Source organism: Salmo salar, chromosome 22 (assembly GCF_965601325.2).
Source record: "Salmo salar chromosome 22, fSalSal1, whole genome shotgun sequence".
Lineage (NCBI taxonomy): Eukaryota > Metazoa > Chordata > Actinopteri > Salmoniformes > Salmonidae > Salmo > Salmo salar.
The window spans coordinates 6,855,337-6,861,525 of NC_138312.1; positions in this window are offsets into that span (position 1 = coordinate 6,855,337).

Below are 6,189 nucleotides of genomic sequence, written 5' to 3' on the forward strand. Positions count from 1 at the left end.
GTACTACAGAACTTTGGATTTTAACTGATACAATAACTATGAGGTTAAAGTGCAGACTGTCAGCTTTAATTTTAGGGTACCCATATCGGGTGAACTGTTTTGAAATTACAGCACTTTTTGTACATAGTCCTGCCATTGTAGGGGACCAATAAAAGTAGACAAAAGTTTAGTATTTGGTCCCATTATTTTATTATCTTTTTATTTCACCTTTATTTAACCAGGTAGGCCAGTTGAGAGCAAGTTTTCATTTACAACTGCGACCTGGCCAAGATAAAGCAAAGCAGTGCAACACAAACAACACAGAGTTACACATGGGATAAACAAACATACAGTCAATAACACAATAGAAAAATCTGTGTACAATGTGTGAAAATGAAGTAAGGAGGTAAGGCAATAAATAGGCCAATAGTGGCGAAGTAATTACAATTGATCAATTTACATTGGAGTGATATATGTGCAGATGAGGATGTGCAAGTAGAAATACTGGTGTGCAAAAGAGCAGAAAAACAAAAACAAATATGGGGATGAGGTGGGTAGTTGGTTGGATGGATGGGCTATTTACAGATGGGCTGTGTACAGCTGCAGGGATCGGTATGCTGCTCTGACAGCTGACGCTTAAAGTTAGTGAGGGAGATATAAGTCTCCAACTTCAGTGATTATTGCAATTCGTTCCAGTCATTGGCAGCAGAGAACTGTAAGGAAAGGCGACCAAAGTAGGTGTTGGCTTTGGGGATGACCAGTGAAATATACCTGCTGGAGCGCGTGCTACGTGTGGGTGTTGCTATGGTGACCAGTAATATTCCTAGCATGCCATGATTACATAAACCTTCTGACTCTACAAACTTGTTGGATGCTGTTTGTTTTGCCCAATAGAAATGAATGGTAAATAACGTATTGTGTCATTTTGGAGTCACTTTTATTGTAAATAAAAATAGAATATGTTTCTAAACACTTCTACATTAATGTGGACGCTATCATGGTTACTGATAGTCCTGACTTAATCATGAATAATGATGAGTGAGAAAGTTACAGACTCACAAATATTATATCCTCAAGACATGCTAACCTCTCACTGTTACAATAACAGGGTGGTTAGCGTTTTGAGGGGGGGAGGTATGATATTTGTGCATCTGTAACTTTCTTACTCATCATTGTGTGCCACTTTCCCACAGTGAAGTGTATGAAATACTGCGCCGTAATGCAGAATTTAAGTTGTATGGCCTTATAACTTGAAGGCATGAATCTTGGAGAAGCAAGCCAAATTAGATGATAAGCCAAATCTGTGCATGATGATAGTCGGGCCAAATTTTGGCCAAAACTTTTTGTGCTGTACAATGTTTAAATTTCAGGCCAGACTTATCTCAGTTTAAAAAAATTATAAATTACAATTTGTGTCATGTTACATATTAGCCACTATTGGTAGCCACCATCAGTAATACCCACACACATTTTTTACTGTCACTTAAGTGTTTGTTCCCTTCAATTTGTAGGCCTATATTTGGCATCATTCCATGACACCGTTAGTTTCCCTTTCTTTACTCTGTCACGTCCGTGTGGTTGATCCTGAGGGTCGCTAGCAGCAGTGGATAGTATTTAACTTATAACAAGTTGTTCAATAATTTGGGACATGTAGCCCACTTCATGGAATCATCATGGAATACAGACCAAGCCTGGCAGTTTGAACCTGGAGCCTGGCGCATGGTTTACGACGACTGGACCATTGTCATATCAGTTACATGATCAGTGAGGATTAGGGTAGATTAATAGGACTATTGGTCAACTTTTATTGTTTTCTCCCTTTCTAATATTTAATGGATTGAACAACTGAATGGCAACTTTCAGGATTAATCAAACCACAGAATTTTTTATTTACCAATATATTTTGTGCGTAAAGGCTATCCTAACCTGTTTTTTATGAATTGGTAGATTACTGAATACATTCCTAACCCTAAATAATCTACAGGATCAGATCATTTTTAAATCTACCAATTGGTGCTGAAACAGAGATATGAATTATATTATAGGCCTATGTTTTGATGGCATTCTTTTATTGATCCTTATTATTCTATTCCCATTCTCTCTCCATATTACAGTGAGTCTGTTGATAAAATTCTAATGAAAGATAGATACACTGTACTTACAGGGATAACTTTAGATAAATGTACTGAAAACCCCATTGAATTAAAAATCCATGAGGAAATCTGTTGGCCAGAAAGTGGTAAGGTTTTCAGTGGTTGAATTACATTTGCAAACTATTACAGAATACAAAGGGAAGCACAGCCGCGAGCTGCCCAGTGACACGAGCCTACCAGACGAGCTAAATCATTTCTATGCTCGCTTTGAGGCAAGCAACACTGAGGCATGCATGAGAGCATCAGCTGTTCCGGACGACTGTGTGAGTAAGACCTTTAAACAGGTCAACATACACAAGGCTGTGGGGCCAAATGGATTACCAGGACGTGTGCTCCGGGCATGTGCTGACCAACTGGCAGGTGTCTTCACTGACATTTTCAACATGTTCCTGATTGAGTCTGTAATACCAACATGTTTCAAGCAGACCACCATAGTCCCTGTGCCCAAGAATACAAAGGCAACCTGCCTAAATGACTACAGACCCGTAGCACTCACGTCCGTAGCCATGAAGTGCTTTGAAAGGTTGGTAATGGCTCACATCAACACCATTATCCCAGAAACCCTAGACCCACTTCAATTTGCATACCGCCCAAACAGATCCACAGATGATGCAATCTCTATTGCACTCCACACTGCCCTTTCCCACCTGGATAAAAGGAACACTTATGTGAGAATGCTATTCATTGACTACAGCTCAGTGTTCAACATCATAGTACCCTCAAAGCTCATAACTAAGCTAAGGACCCTGGGAGTAAACACCTCCCTCTGCAACTGGATCCTGGACTTCCTGACAGGCCGCCCCCAGGTGTTGAGGGTAGGTAGCAACACATCTGCCACGCTGATCCTCAACACTGGAGCTTCCCAGGGGTGCGTGCTCAGTCCCCTCCTTTACTCCCTGTTCACCCACGACTGCATGGCCAGGCACAACTCCAAAATCATAATTAAGTTTGCAGATGACACAACAGTGGTAGGCCTGATCACCGACAACGACGAGACAGCCTATAGGGGGGAGGTCAGAGACCTGGCCAGGTGGTGCCAGAATAACAAACTATCCCTCAACGTAACAAAGAATAAGGAGATGATTGTGGACTACAGGAAAAGGAGGACCGAGCACGCCCCAATTCTCATCGACGGGGCTGTAGCGGAGCAGGTTGAGAGCTTCAAGTTTCTTGGTGTCATCACTGGGGCTAAGCTGCCTGCCATCCAGGACCTCTTCACCAGGCGGTGTCAGAGGAAGGCCCTAAAAATTGTCAAAGCCACCCCAGCCACCCCAGTCACAGACTTTTCTCTCTGCTACCGCATGGCAAGCGGTACCGGAGTGCCAAGTCTAGGACAAAAAGGCTTCTCAACAGTTTTTACCCCAAAGCCATGAACAGGTAATCAAATGGCTACTCGGACTATTTGCACTGTGTGCCCCCCCCCAACCCGCCCCCCCCACCCCAACCCCTCTTTTTACGCTGCTGCTGCTCTCTGTTTATCATATATGCATAGTCACTTTAACTATACATTCATGTACATACTACCTTAGTTGGGCCGACCAACCAGTGCACATTGGCTAACCGGGCTATCTGCATTGTGTCCCACCCACCACCTGCCAACCCCTCTTTTACGCTACTGCTACTCTCTGTTCATCATATATGCATAGTCACTTTAACCATATCTACGTGTACATACTACCTCAATCAGCCTGACTAACCGGTGTCTGTATGTAGCCTCACTACTTTTATAGCCTCGCTACTGTATATAGCCTGTCTTTTTATTTCTTTACCTACCTATTGTTCACGTAATACCTTTTTTCCACTATTGGTTAGTGCCTGTAAGTAAGCATTTCACTGTAAGTTCTACACCTGTTGTATTCGGTGCACGTGACAAATAAACTTTGATTTGATTTGTTCAGGGGAGCAACTCTCAAAGAGCCGCTCCCAAAGAGCTTGTTGCACACCTGCGTAAGGTAAAAATGAAAAATGAAAATGTCCCTGCTGTCTTTCTAGTTACACTAGAGGAGTGACTAAGGACTGATGACTAAGCTATCTGTGAGTTAAAACAGTTACTGAGCACTGTCTTGTCTGCATGGCACAGCCAAAACCACATGTTTCAGGGTAAAACATCTCCACTATCTCTGAATCATCATGCACATTCTGTACATTTAGTCCCCTTGAGCAGAGAATTGAGGTGGTGAGGTTACCATATACCGTAAGAGGGAACTGAGGTATTTTACCAAAACCTCATAGGTCTACTGTGAGCATTTTGATTGGTTTATCCCTGAAGCTGATAATTAATGTGTGGTCCTATCCAGTGATGCAGTTTGTGAAATAATTAATCAAAGGGTAAAGCAAAATGTACATTTTTATTACAAATATATCCACAGGTTAAAAAAACAATGCTAAATGTAATTCAATAAAAAAGTCATAGCTGAGTTGATTAAAAAAATACAGCCTGATAAAAGTATGTTTGTGCAGATATACATATAATAAAATTAACAACAGCTGGTGGCATGAGGCAGTTGTAAGCTTGCAGTTCAATACTACAAAATTGGATCATCTTGAAGTTGGTTGATTGGATATATGACTACACTCTCTGTTACTAAATATTGACAAGCCCATGATGGGCTTTCAATTCATAGTGATAGAGTAAGTGTCAGGCATAGGCAATTTGTGAAACACAAATTCAGAACTATTGAATTCAAATTCACTTTCTGAATACAAATTCAAAATGATTGAATTTAAATCTAATTTCTGTTGGCACTAGTATGGCTCCACACAGGTACCCTGGCTGACATGACTGACTTGACACAGTCCAGGAAGAGCTGTGACACCAGTGGTATCAGTTCAGCTAAACCTAGGATATGGCAAAGTATGATTTTCTTTAGGAGGTTGAAGCTCATTTATTGCATTTCTACACAATTGAAAAACTCTAAAATGCTATTTGGAGAACAGCAACAACAAAAACAACAACAACAACAACAGAAAATAGGCTGCAATGTCAACCACTACTCAACCTCATCATGAATTGAAACACTTCCTTGTGGAACGGCGAATACAGTGAACGTGAAATCGAGGCATAATACACGATATCAAGTCACAACAAGGCCGACTTAAAATGCCAACATCAACGTGAAAGTAACCGGTGTATAAAACAGCTGACCGCGAATGCAAACTACGCCAGATAAATCCTACCCTGCATTGAAAGAAAAGGCATAGGCTACATCAAAGGACCTACTTAGGCCTACAATCGACAACGACGCATGAAGACAAACAAACTTGACCAAAGAATTATGAAAATAACGAAACACAAAAGAAAAATCTACAAATGCATAACATTAGAGAGCTAGCTGATGTTAGCCACCTAGCTAAAATTCATAACATATCCTTTGTTTGCAAATTCGTAACATATTTTGAACGTTTTGCAAATTTGAAACATATAATACGAATTATAATTACTAAAATATCATACGAAATGGGCGGTGGACATCCACATATGAATACATACCATACAAAACACAGTGGTGTAAAGTACATAAGTAAAAATACTTTAAAGCACTACTTAAGTCGTTTTTTGGGTTATCTGCACTTTATTTTACTATTTATATTTTTGCCAACTTTTACTTTTACTTCACTACATTCCTAAAAAAAATAATGTACTTATTACTCCATACATTTTCCCTGACACCCAAAAGTACTCATTAGATTTTGACATGAAAATGGTCCAATTCACACACTTATCAAGATAACATTCCTTGTCGTCCCTACTGCCACTGATCTGGTGGACTAACTAAACACAAATGCTTCATTTGTAAATTATGTCTGAGTGTTGGAGTGTGCCCCTGGCTATCTGTGCCCAAAAATGTCTAACTGCCCACCAACTGGAAGAGATGGAAACCTGTACACTGTCGAAAAAAGGAATAAATCAAAAACTGAGGCTTGAATGCAAAATAAAGATGTTTATTAAAACATCATGGTGCCCAAAGAACTGCCCACAAACGAAATAATTATATAGCTGGCTCTAGACAGAGGGCTGTCCATTCAGCACCAATCCCAAGCCATGGAGCTCCACTAT